Source organism: Panthera tigris, chromosome D4 (assembly GCF_018350195.1).
Source record: "Panthera tigris isolate Pti1 chromosome D4, P.tigris_Pti1_mat1.1, whole genome shotgun sequence".
NCBI classification, from domain to species: domain Eukaryota; kingdom Metazoa; phylum Chordata; class Mammalia; order Carnivora; family Felidae; genus Panthera; species Panthera tigris.
The window spans coordinates 60332163-60345809 of NC_056672.1; the positions used below are offsets into that span (position 1 = coordinate 60332163).

The 13647-nt window shown below is 45.9% G+C and overlaps 1 protein-coding gene and 1 pseudogene across 1 annotated transcript in view; one reads left to right on the plus strand and one right to left on the minus strand.

Annotated features, from left to right (window-relative positions):
• GABBR2 (gamma-aminobutyric acid type B receptor subunit 2) overlaps positions 1-13647 on the minus strand; it is a 236672-nt gene that overhangs the window by 108306 nt on the left and 114719 nt on the right. The window lies entirely within an intron of this gene.
• LOC102950697 lies at positions 12168-12556 on the plus strand (annotated as a pseudogene).

A 13647-nucleotide genomic window follows, 5' to 3' on the forward strand; every position in this document is an offset into this window, starting at 1 on the left:
AGGGAGCAGGGGTAGCGTAGGTGGTAGGTAGGGGGAAGGAAGATAGCTAGTCAGAGATGTGTTGATAAATGTTTAACAATGGGCTTTTGGGGGGAGGGTCCTGGTTTGTAGTGTTTGGGAATTTCTATGGTGTAAATACTCCCACCAAGGCAGATTTCCAGCTCTCAACCATTTAACAACTGGTCCATCAATTCTTGATAATTTAACAAATGGCTCTTGGCTCTCTTGGGAGACTGTAGGATCCGGCTCCAGCCCATTGGTGGCCAGGCCAGTCCTCTCAGGCTTCCACAGTAAAAATGTGAGGAGGAATGCAAAATGCTTAGGTTTTTGTTTTTGTTTTTTAAGTTTATTAATTTTGGGAGAGAGAGAGAGAGAGAGAGAGAGAGAGCGAGCATGAGCAAGGGGAGGGATAGAGAGGGAGAGAGAATCCCAAGCAGCTTCCACACTGTTAGCACAGAGCCCAACACAGGGCTCAATCTCCCGAACCACGAGATCATGACCTGAGTCGAAACCAAGTGTCAGACACTTAACTGACAGAGCCACCCAGGCGCCCCCCAAATGCTTAGTCTTTACCTGCACAAGGGGTGGGTGAGAATCTGTTCTCAGAAATGGGGCAGGGGGCTTCAGAACAGAGCGGGAAGAGCTGGAGAGAAGGGACCTGTACTGCTTATCTGTCGTTTCAGCTCCCACACTGCGCAGCTCTGCTCAGCTCTGGACAGAGAGAGATGAGCAGCCCAAGCAGAGGTTGGGAGATCCAACCTATCACAGGTTGGGAGATCCAGATACCCCTGCAATCTGTTGGGTTGGGGGTCTGTGTTCCCTGGGCCGAATGACATTTGCTGAGACTGTTTCTGAACAATTAAGCCAGAAGGGGCTCTGGGCTCAGAGGGGGAGGTTCAGGGTTCTAGTTCTAGGGTTGTCACCAGCCGCTGCTTGCCCATAATTATGCTCCCTCCTCTCAGCCTCAGTTTCCTCACAGAAAACAAGGGAGGAGTTGCTATATGTTGTGTCTGTTGAGAGCTTACTCTGGGACAGGGCATGCTTATGCTAGACCCTGGGGAAATGCAATGATTAAGCCACAAAGTCCTAGTCTTCTAGAAGCTCCCAGTCTAATGAAGGTGACAGGCAAAAAAGAGAGAGAGAGAGATACTTACAAGGCAGGAGAGGGTGGGTACAGAGGTATGAGCACAAAAGGAAGGGCACTCTCTCAAGGAAGGGCATGGAGGGGACAGAAAAGGATGAGTGTGAGTTAGCTGGGCAAAGAGGATGAGAGAGGAATGTTCTAGGCAGAGGGAAAAGCATATGCCGAGGCCTGGAAGCAAGAGAGAGCTTGGCTCTATGAAGGACCAGAAGGAAGGGCAAGGTGGCTGGCAGGTAGTATGCAAGGGGCAGGGAGGTTGGTGGAGGCAAGGATGGCAAGAGCCCACATCAGGCAGGGCTTTGGACCTCATGTTGCAAATGGGGGCCACAGAAAGGTTATTATAAACCAGGAAGTAACAAGTCCAACACCCTCTTTAACAAGAAGGAAATCCTCTGATTTGTGACCACATGGATGGACCTGGAGGATATCATGCTAAATGAAATAAGCAAGATCCAGAAACACAAATACTGTCTCGTATCACTTCTGTGTAGAATCTACAATAGTCAAACTTACAGAAACAGAGAGTAGAATGGTGATTGCAAGGGGCTGGAAGGAAGGAGAAATGGGGAGATGTTGGTCGAAGAGTACAAACTTTCAGTTATGCACAATGAGTAAGTTCTGGGGATCTAATGCACAACATGGTGACTGCACATAACAATATCGTATTGTATATTTGAAAAATGCTAAGTGGGTAGATCTTACGTGTTCTTGTTGCAAGAAAGGGAGGCAAGGAGGGAGGGAGGGAGAGAGGAAGGGAGGAAGGAAGGAAGGAAGGAAGGAAGGAAGGAAGGAAGGAAAGAGAAAGAAAGAAAGAAAGAAAGAAAGAAAGAAAGAAAGAAAAGAAAAGAAAAGAAAAGAAAAAAAAAAGAAAAGAAAAAGAAAAGAGCAAGGTGATGGGTATGTTAATTAGCTTGATTGTTGTGATCACTTGGCAATGTATTTGTATATCAAATCCTCAAGGAGTACTCCTCAAGTATATAAAAATCCTATTTATCAATTATGGCTCAATAAAGCTGGAGGAAAAAAAGCTACTTTGGTGTTGTGTGGAAAATGGACGGGCATGAGGTAGGGGACTGGATGCAAGGAAGCCTGTCGGAAGCTGTGTGAAATCCAGGTGAAAGATGAGGGTGACAGAGCTGTAGAAGAGTCCATAATTCAAAAGATGGGAAGGAGGTGGAATCCACAGGGCTTAGAGATGCCGCATTTGAGGGCTGGGGAAGGCGACGTGAAGAATGGCTTTCTGGTTTGGCAGACAGATGGTGGTGCACTCCTTCCTTACCTGCACAGTTGGCAGAAGGGAGCTGCCCCAGCCAGTGAGTGGGGTCTTTGCCCAGCTTCCGGGATGGCTAGCTGAGCCCTGTAGCTCTAAAGTCACACACCATGAGACCCTCCTCCAGGCTTTTTGCCCCCAGCCCCAACCTCTCTTCTTTCCTGGTCATTTGCAGATGCAAGCATCCCCACGATTAGAAATACTTAATTTTGCTTTACTGTATGTTCTATTTTTGTTAAATAGATTAGTCTCCACCAGGAAAACCAAATTGCTGACCAGCCGACCTGAAAGTCTGAGACATGCTATTTGCAATCTGTCAGAATCTTCACTTTCGGCCAGGGTGGGCTGCAGACTGGCCTAGAGGGGGTAGGGCAGGGCTCAGACAAGGCAGCTGGTGCAGCAGTGGTCCAGATGCAAGGGCAGCGGGCTCGAGCTGCAGGGTGGCCGGGCAGAGCGAGGAGTGCGCTGCAGAGTAAGGTTACGGGAAAAATGGGCAGGACTGTGGAGCTCATGGACAGGTAACTCAAAAAGGGCACTCTGCTGGGAGGCGGCCACCTGGGTTCTATCCCCTAATTACTTCGGTCTCCTAGTCTCCTAGGAGTAGTTTCCTAGTGTGTAAGGAGATAAAGTTCATATTATCTGAAAGCTGGGCCCAGAATTCCTCCTAGGAGGAAATGATCTTGGTTAGGAAGGAACCTTGATTAGCCTCCTGGGTAGAAAGGAAAAATGTCAGCGAGGGGAACAGAAGGAGCTATTTTCTCGGCAGAGAAGGAGGCCCAAGAGGGGTGGGAGGCCCGGAGAGACCACCACGAAGGAAATGGCCCCTAAGACGGGGAGGGTGGCGAGCAGGAACAAGGTCAGGAGTAAGTAAGGTCCAACTCAAAGTCATTCAAATTATATTCTCTGGTACAAACCCTCTCTGCTTGATCCCCAAACCTTCACTGGAACCCCTCACAAGTCCTTGTAAAGGGGATGGCTTTCAGGTCCGTTTGTTCTTGTTTTGTGTGGCTGTCATAACAGAGGAGGGGTCTGAATTTCCTGCATGGGTCAATGGGGCCCAGAGCTGAGGAAAACCTCAGGGATCATGGGCTGGTCCAAATCCTGAATGAATTCAGCACAAGCAGAACCATGAGAGCACAAGCCTGCAGGAATGTGAAGAAATCCTGAGGTTGGTCATCCCTGAACTGAGAGATGGAGTTTCCTGAGAACCTTTCCAAGATCCCAGTGGCTGACATCAGGTTACACACAGAGGCTGGAGTTGGGCAGGAGGCTCTCCAAATCTTGAATGTGTCTTGCTTTCTCCATCTGTGCAACAGTCTGTGTGTGTTTGCATTGCCAATGCATGTGTATGTGCATGCGTGTACACACGTGAGGGCATATGTATGTGGCAGTCTCTTAGGCTCCTCCCAGCCCTGGTGGCCCTCAGCTCAGTCCCGATGAGTCACCAGTCCCACCTCCCACCTTGGAAAGAGCGGGCTGGGCTGGCAGGAAGGCGCCTGATTGAGAACCCATTCTCCCTCTTGGCTCAGCTCCCCCATTAGAAACCCAGATGGCTCCATATGGGGTTTGGGGACTATTCACTTGGCTTCATGGGCTAAGCCTAAAAATCTTCCATCATTTAAAAAAGTCTTCCACCAATTCTCCTGGGAAGGAAAGAGGAGTCAGCAGGGGCAAAACCAGAAAGGGAGGGAAGGGCAGCTGTTGGTGGCCCCACCTACTGAGGTGGACTCAGGCTTAGGTGGGTCAGAAAGCTACTTCTAGCAGCAGAAACAGAATGATGGCTGTGGAATGCCAGGCGTGGATGAGGTGGGTGTCTGAAGCTGTTTTCAGAGCTGGAGTGGGGCCAGCTGAAGCTCCGAAAGATAAATGGAGGAATGTTTTTGCTTAAGATGGGTTCTCTCTTCCCTTCCACTTCTGGCCTGGGCTTGAGGGGCTCTTCTAAGACCCCTGTTCAACTTATGGGTCCAGCTGGTGAATTTGAGACATAATTCCTTATTATCAAGAGGATTTGCACCTGGTTTATAGCTGTCGAACATTTTGTAGTGGACATTTTTCTTGATCACCAACTGATCCCCATTTGAATGATAATAGTACCCTGATTTCAATTTAGAGATGACATTTTCAGGGGCTGTGATAGCCACACTCTAAGATGGCTCCAATGATTCTCCCCTACTGGTATTCACACCCTGTACAGTCTCCTCCCACATTGAACAGGGCCGGTCTGTGTAACCAGTAGGATATTACAGAAATGGCAGAGTGTGGTTTCAAAACTAGATCATATAAAGACACTGCAGCCTTAGCCTTGCTTTCTCTTGGATTACTCATGCTGGTGGAAGCTGGCCACCACGTGATGAGGACACCCAAGCAGCCATATGGAGAGGTCCATGTGGTGAGGAACTAAGTCCACCAATAGCCACCATTAGTAAGCCAGCCATGGCAGGGAGCTATCTTGGAAGCAAATCTCCACCCTCAGGAAGCCTGAAGATGACTTTAGTCCCATCCTGCCTGCAATTACATATATTAAAGACCCCAAGCCAGAACCTTCCAGCTAAATCACTCCTGAATTCCTGACCCACAGACACTATGTGAGATAATAAATCTTTATTGTTGCTTTAAGTTACTATGCTTTGGGATAATTTGTTATGAAGCAATAGATAACAAATACAGGGTCACAGGAAGTAAGAGAATTCACCCTGGATGGTTCCAAGGAAGATACTTTATTAAGGACTACTATAGAGTGAGGGAACAGATTAAGGGAACAGACACAAGACAGCATTGTGCCCATAGACTAACAATGGCAGGAGCTGTTATATGCCTTGGAACAGAGGAGCAAGGGAAGAAATAGTGTCCTCAGAACTTCACAAGAGTGGGAGGCAGAGAAGCCATAGCCTTGGAGGGAGGGCACAGCTATTTCAAGAGATACGAAAGCAAGGCTGGGGGCTGCCCCCTGACCTCTCTCTCTCCTCGGTGGCTTTCAATCTCCTGTCTGCACTCGCCACTGGCTAAATCCAGCCAGAAACCCCGAGGACAAGGGATCCCGGGTAACGCCGACGATGGTAACAGCTTCCCAGGGCACAGAGAAGGGCAGAGAATGGATCTGTTGGAGGAGAGACAGAGAAGAGACAAAAGCCACCCAGAGATCCACCTGGCCCCACTCTGACTTGTTGAAGTTTCATGAAACTTAACTCTATGCAGGGCTGAATCACATGACTTAGACTAAGCCAATCAGTGCAGCCTTCTAGTTACAGTGATTGGTTCAGGTATAGGCGCATGACCCAATCAACACACAGAGGACTCACTTCCAGGGATTTTGTTGGCATTACTGGGGAAACACGTTCCCTGTCTTGCTGGACTTGGTGCTGTGATGTGGGATTCAGAAGCAACTGTGTGTGCAGAGGCTGAGAATGGCACTGGCAGAGGAGAAAGCAGCCCCAGAGAGGGGAGATGGAGAAGCCTCATCCTGGACTTCACTGGTATCTTTGGGGAGGGACGGTTTTCTATTACTTGTTCCAGAAGAGTCCTGAGTGACACATTCTCATCCACAGCCTTGATGATCCTCATGGCATCTCTCTGGGGTAGGCTTGGCAGAGCTCATTAGTCCCATTTTGCACATGAAGAAAATGAGGTTCCGTTCTCTTTATCACTTGGCAGCCAGTTCACTTAAATTCATCATTAAGTTCACTATACCAGCCTAGGTTTTTGGAATATATTTCGCCCTCACATTGTATGATTTAAAATTTTTGACTTCTGTTTCAATGGCCTTGCTGTGTATATGCCTGTAATCGAAAGGTGCCTCAAACTCTCTTTAGAAGTAGGTGGCACTCAATTATTAATTTTAATCAAACAAGCAAACAGGTGATGGTGGTCAGGAAGATTTTCCAAGGTCACACATCTTTGAGGGGCTGGATCTGAGACTGGAAGGCGGGACTGAAGCAGGTCCCCAGGCCCTTTATTGTCCCCAATGGGAAATGTCCTTCTTTCAGTACTTCCTTTGTTTGCGTACTCTCCTCTTCTTCCTGCTTCTGCGTTGAACCCATACTCTGGGGAGTACAGTGTGAGGGCTGGTAGTGGGCAGGTGAGCGCTCAAGGCTACCTTGCAAGGGATAGGCCAATGGCTCCATGGTGCCCAGGGAGTCTGGAACAAAGCAGGGGCACTTTTCCCTCTGGTAGGGGAGGCAAGAAAGAAAACATCTTCTCCTGACTACTCAGTTAGCCAAGAGCTTCCTAGGACCCATAAAATATGGCCTCTGATTTCTCTGATGGTGTCTGTGCTTCTCCCCTCACTGACACCATTCCAGCTACAGTGGCCTCCCTGTATTTCCCACACACTCCAGCTTCTTTGCCTGCTTGATATTTTTTTTTATTAGACATCAGACCCCTCGTTGGGTGCTAGATATTTTTAAAATTCCTTTAAATGTTCTAAAGCTTTGTCTGGGACATCATTAAGTTACTTGAAATGAGCTTGACCTTTCTGAGGCTTGCTTCTGAGCTTTGTCAGCTGGGACCAGAGCCACCGTTAGTCTAGGGTTGATTTTACCCCAACTGCTGAGACAGTAACCTTCTGAGGATCTCCCCGTGCGCTATGAAGGTTTCCCACCCTGGCTGGGGTGAACATGGATGGTTCCTGGCCCTGCATGAGCTCCGAGGATCCTTCTGCCTGTTCCTTTCTGCTCGTGCTTTCTCTAGTCTCAGGCGGTTCCCTCATTACATCAGCAGGTGCTGACAGTCCACAGCTGAAGACTTGAAGCAGCCCCTTGAAGCTCTGCTGCCCTCCCCTCTCATGTGGCTCTCTCCCTTCCGCTACTCTGCCTGCAAATTCTAGCCTCCTTGGTTTCTCTTAATTCAAATTTTCAACTCTGTCTCCATTCACATTGTCAACCTGGTGGACTGCGGGGCTCTGTGTGGGCCGTCCTTCCTGTGCTGCCGTCTGGAAACCCTCCAGGCAGTAAGCTGGGCAATCTGAAGGCTCACATCCTCTGTGTCCCTTCTCTCAGGAGTCACTCTCCTCTGCTGTCTGTAATCCAGTGTCAGAAAACTGTTGTCACACATGATTTCACCGGTTTGTTAGCTGCTTAAGGCAAGAGGGTAAATCCAGTTCCTGTTACTCCTCCGTCTTGGCCGGAAGCTCCCCCTACCCCAGTGCTCTAGACATTGTCAACCTAGACTTTCACCCTGGTGGTCCACCTGTCTGGATCACTTTTACCCCAGACATGGCATGGCTCACTCTTGTACCTCCTTCAAGTCTTTTCTCACACACTACCTTCCCAGTGAGGCCTCCTCTGGCCATCCTGTTTAAAACTTCCTGGGGAGCCCGGGTGGCCCAGTCAGTTCAGCGTCCAATTATTGGTTTTGGCTCAGGTCATGATCTCACAGTTTGTGAGTTCAAGTCCCTCACCGGGCTCTGTGCTGACAATGCGGAGCCTGCTTGGGATCCTTTCTCTCCCTCTCTCTCTCTGCCCTTCACCCACTTGCGCTGCCTCTCTCTCTCTCAAAATAAATAAATAAATTTAAAAAAAAAGCACATTTAAACTTTTCCTTGCTCCCCCTCCATTGGTGCCATTTCTAATTCTCCTTCCCTTCCTGCATATTTCTTTCTTCTTCCTTCTTAAATAGCAACTACTGCCTTCTAACATACTATATAATTTACTTATTCAATATGTCGATTATTGACTCTCTCCTTGTACTAGGTTGTAAATTCTTTGAAGGAAGGGCTTTCTGTTTGTTTGATTCACTGCTGTGTTCCTGGATTCCAATACAGTGCTTGGCCCATAGTAAGTTCTCAAAAATTAGTAGTTAAGTGGATAAAAGGTTGAGATGATAGAAAGCCCACTCCTGCCAAAAGCGCAGCTATGAAGGTTGAGAATCCGATGTGTGTGTGGAAGACTAGCTAATATCCCTTCTGTATGAAGAGCAGCAGGAGGAGAAATACCTGGAAACACAGGTTATGGCTGGAGGTAAAGCTCCTAAAATGCCAGGCTCTATCCTATAGGCAGTGCGGAGCCATGGAAAGTTTTTAATGAGGAATAACACGGTCAACAATTATTTAGGAAGAATAATCTGGTAGGTGTAAAAAGTGAGAGCCAGAATAAATGAGAAGCAGAGGAGAGAGAGAAGAGAGGTGGTAGTTGGGAGTTCACAGAGTCGGCAGAGCTCAGCAGGTGGAGGGAAGAGTCGAAATGATACCTGTATAGATTTTTCTGTAGAAACATGCGGGTGTGAGAGTGCGAATTAGGTTCCAAAGGATTCCACTGAGGGAGGAGGGGAAAGTAGACAAAGGTGTAAAAAAAAAAAAAAAAAAAGGGCATTTGAAGTGGCTGCCATCAGGCCCAAAACCTGGACTCCACTTCCCACCTTGTGAATGTGGGCAGGCTACCCAGTCTCTTGAACTGGGTTTCCTCATCTATAAAATGGAACCAAGCATATCTCCTTCACAGGCAGGACCTGCCCCTGGGAAACTCGGTACTTCAGGTGCTTAGTAAAGGTTGGTTTCCATCTTGAAAACCTTTTCTCCTTCACTACTTCGGAGTCCCACGAGGCCTTAGAGATCAGAGAGCCCTTTCTCTGACCATGTCAGGCAACATCCCCATGATCTCACAGATGAACTGAGGCCCAGAGCTCAGCCCCAGCTGACATCCACTGACTGTCCAGTGGAGGTGGGGGGGAGGTCATCTGATAAGTCCCACTGCCTGTTATGGTCACTGCTCATAAAAGTTGGGGTGAGGAGTGTGAGCCCAAGGAGAAGACACCAAGCCGGGCATCTTCTCCACGTCCTACTGCTGGGGGGAAATAGGACACGTTTCCATTATACTGAAGTTTAGAACCTCAGGATACTCTGTTCACAAGAGACTTTAATTCCCAAGACAGCTGTCTGGTGGCTAAGGTCATTAAATGTGGATTACTGAGGCAGCTCTTCATAAGCTAGTTGATAGAATTACTAGATTTGAGGATGAACAGAGAATTTTTTTGGTGCGTTTCGGAAAGTACCATAGAGCCTGTATATACTGCAGGGACCCTGCCAGATTACTAAAGGGGAATGATAGTGGTTATGTGGATTGAGTATCACTACTTATGGCCTACTAAAGATCCCGTGTGCCTGAGGGAGAATCTAGGTCACTGTTTTATCACATATGGTGGCCCTGTAAAAATATATATGTATGTGTTTATGTATGTATATGACACATACATATGCATATATAAAATTCTGCATTCTTGATGTTATTACACCAAAAGTCTACTAGAGCCACAATCTAGAGCTGATCTATCACAACAGGCATTCATTGTATGTGCCCTAAGGTTTCCAGCCTCAAGAGTTTTTCAAGCTGGCTTCTGGTCTATGTTAGGCAAGACCCTACGTATTTGTTTCTACATACTCAAGATTAAATTACATGATATGCCCTCAGTTAACTGGAATCCAACTAGTGGGGATCCAACTCACTAGAGTTTGCCATTGAGGAGAAAGAAGTTCCTCCAGCCTCAGAAATTCGAGGCTCACACGAGAGCAGGACATGTTCAAGGCCTCTCTGATGTCTACCTCCCCCTTTTCTCCGCTCCCTGCTCCATTTATTTCTAAGTGAGAATCAGGGTCCATCTAAGATATATGGGACAGAAAGCATAAGAGCATTAATAATGGCTGAGAGCCTACAGGTGCCAAGAACTGAACCAGGTAGCAATGTGTCATCTAGTCCTCATGACAGCCCTAGGAGCTGAGTGTTCATACATCCTATTGTACAGATGGGAAAAGTGAGTCCAAGGGCTTACTAGCTAAAGTCCCTTGACTAGTAAGGGCCAAGACTGGATTAAAGTCTAGGTCTTTTAAAGTTAATATTATTTTAATACTATTTTTAAGTCTTCCTTTTTTTTTAAGCGAGACCTAAAGTACTATATAATCACTGCAAAAAATTTGAAAATGAGAAATAAGCAAAGAGAAAGAGTTCCATCCAGAGACACTCACTGGATAACATTTTGGAGTACATTCTTCTAGTCTTTATGTATTTAAAAGTTGGTTATCAAAAGTGAGGATTAAAAAACGTTTTTTTTTTTTAAATTAAAAATACTGCTACCCTATGACTCAGCAATAGCACTAGTAGGAATTTACCCAAAGGATGCAGGAGTGCTGATGCATAGGGGCACTTGTACCCCAATGTTTATAGCAGCGCTTTCAACAACAGTCAAATTATGGAAAGAGCCTAAATGTCCATCAATGGATGACTGGATAAAGAAGATGTGGTTTATATATCCAATGGAATACTACTTGGCAATGAGAAAGAGTGAAATCTGGCCATTTGCAGCAACGTGGATGGAACTGGAGGGTATTATGCTAAGTGAAATAAGCCAGGCAGAGAAAGACAGATACCATATGTTTTCACTCATATGTGGATCTTGAGAAACTTAACAGAAGACCATGAGTGAGGGGAAGTGGAAAAAAAAAGTTACAGAGAGGGAGGGAGGCAAACCTTAAGAGACTCTTAAGGACTGAGAACAAACTAAGGGTAGATGGGGGGTGGGCAAGAGGGGAAAGTGGGTGATGGGCATTGAGGAGAGCACCTGTTGGGATGAGTACTGGGTGTTTTATGGAAACCAATTTGACAATAAATTACATTTTTAAAAAAAAGTTTTTTTTAAGTGAGGATCTACCATAAAAACCTTTGTTTTATATATTATATATGTAAACATTTATATATATAAATGTTTATATATATATACTTATATATATAAATATATAAGTGGTACTAAGCACATCTCCTTCACAGGCAGGGCTTGCTCCCAGGAAACTCAATACTTTGGGCACTTAGTAAATGTTAGTTTATATATATATATATATATATATATATATATATATATATATATATATGTGTGTGTGTGTGTGTGTGTGTGTGTGTGTGTGTGTGTGTTTATTTTTGAGAGAGAGAGAGACAGAGAGACAGAGAGACAGAGTGCAAGTGGGGGAGGGGCAGAGAGAGAGACACACACAGAATCTGAAGCAGGCTTTAAACTCTGAGATGTCAGCACAGAGCCCAACGTGGGGCTCGAACTCGCAAACCATGAGATCATGACCTGAGCCAAAACCAAGAGTAGGATGCTTAACTGATTGAGCCACCCAGGCACCCCTACCATAAAAAAACCTTTGTAACCTTCCCCCTTTACACTGACGAATATATTGTGAACAATCTTCTATGTCATTAGTGCTCTATAACAACTACTTTTAACGGCTGCCCTTCCAACCCTCTAGCTGGCTCCTATTCATTCTTGAACCTCAGCTCAAAGTCATCTCCTTAGGAAAGTCTTTTCTGATCCCCAGCCTCTGTCAGGCCTCCATGCTATAAGTTCTCAACACACCCCATGGCTTTCTTTCAAAGCATTTTCCACAATGTATATTCAAATAGTTATTCACATGAGTATCTGTTTAGTGTCCATCTCTTCCCTGGTACAAGAAACAAATCTGCCTTGCTCAGCGCTGTATCTGTAGCATCCCCCTCCCCACGTCCTTCCGCTGTAGGTGGTAGTAAATATTTATAGAAGAAGTGAATGAGCAAAGGGAAACAGTCACTTCCCAGCAGTTGTGCCAGGTATTTATTCTCTGGTTTCATCACTGGTAATAATTCCATGGCCCAGAAGGGTGTTTTATTAGTTCTTGGACATACAGTTAATCTTTCCCCTATAAATATCTGATTTCTCCTGTTGTTCAAGCCAAAACATACATACATACATACATACATACATACATACATACATAAAGTGATATATGCTGCCGCCATGATGGCGCCCATGAAAAAGCTTGTGGTGGAGGGGGTCGAAAAAGAAAAGAGCAAGTTCTGAGGTTTACCTTCGACTGCACCCACCCTGTACAAGAGGGGGTCATGGATGCTGCCAATTTTGAGCAGTTTCTTCAAGAGAGACTCCAAGTGAGTGGCCAAGCTGAGAGTCTCGATGGAGGGGTTGTAACCATTGAAAGGAGTAAGAGCAAGATGACTGTAATTTCTGAGGTGCCCTCTTCCAAGAGGTGTTTGCAACATCTCGCCAAAAAATATCTGAAGAAGAATAATCTACATGATTGGTTGTGCAGAGTTGCTAATAGCAAAGAGAGTTACGAATTGCATCACTTCCGGATTAACCATGATGAGGAAGAGGAGAAAGATGAGGATTAAAATTCATTTATCCGGACATTTTGTATGAGTTCCTGAATAAGACTTGGGAACCAAAGATGAATAAATAAAATGATATTGATGAGTTATGGCTTTCTTCCTTCTTCTACTGGGGATCCCTCAATCATACACGGCCCTTTACAGTTTGTAGTGCACCTTCCTTAATTCATCTGCAGAGCCACCCAGCAAGGGGCTCTTGATCACTGGTCTCATTTTGCAGAAGAGAATGAAAAGATTAGAGACCTCCCCAAGGTCACCACTGCTAAGATGTAGGGGACAGCATGCGAACCTAGGTCTGCAGACCCCATGTCCAGTGCTATTTCTGCCACACTGGGCTGCCTATCCCAGGAAGGTAAACAGCCACCCAAATGAGACAGTGTCACTTCAGTTTTGCCCTGCATTTTCAACCAAAGCTTTCAGAGTCATTTTTGCAACTGGAACATTTCTTAAAGGAAGAAAACTAGTTCATCACAGTAATCAAGTCTGTCATAGAGGATATGTGATGATGTTTGAAAATATAATCCTATGAACATCAGAACTGACAACTCTGAAACATCTCTAGGCTAAATCTGCTAATAACGGTCTTTAGCATTCAGGTTGGCACTCACATCAGTTGGTGTGATATATTTCACAGCAGAAATGCCCTAACAAGGAACTTCCTCAAAGAGGAACTGTGTAGAGGACAGTTTTTAATGAGGCCCAACCCCTGAAAGGGTGAAATGTGAGTGGAGAATAATGGCATGAAATGAAACATGTATTTCCATGAGTCAGATGACAAGATGGGGTCTCACATCAGAAAATGCAACAAACACTTTCTAGAGGTCAGGACTTGTACAGAAAAGGAGTCAAGACATCAGGGCCATCACCTCTGTAGATCCTCCCAGAGAAAACGTGCTTTGATTAGAATGAAGCAGACACATATGAATTGCAATTACCTCTTCTAGGCCTGCTGTTCACCCACTCATTCCTTCTCACCCACCTATCTTCCCGACTCACCCATTCATTCATCTTTGTTTAACCACTGACCTGCCCATCTATCCATCTACCCAGCCTTCCATCCACCTACCCACACACATCCATCCATCCACTCACTC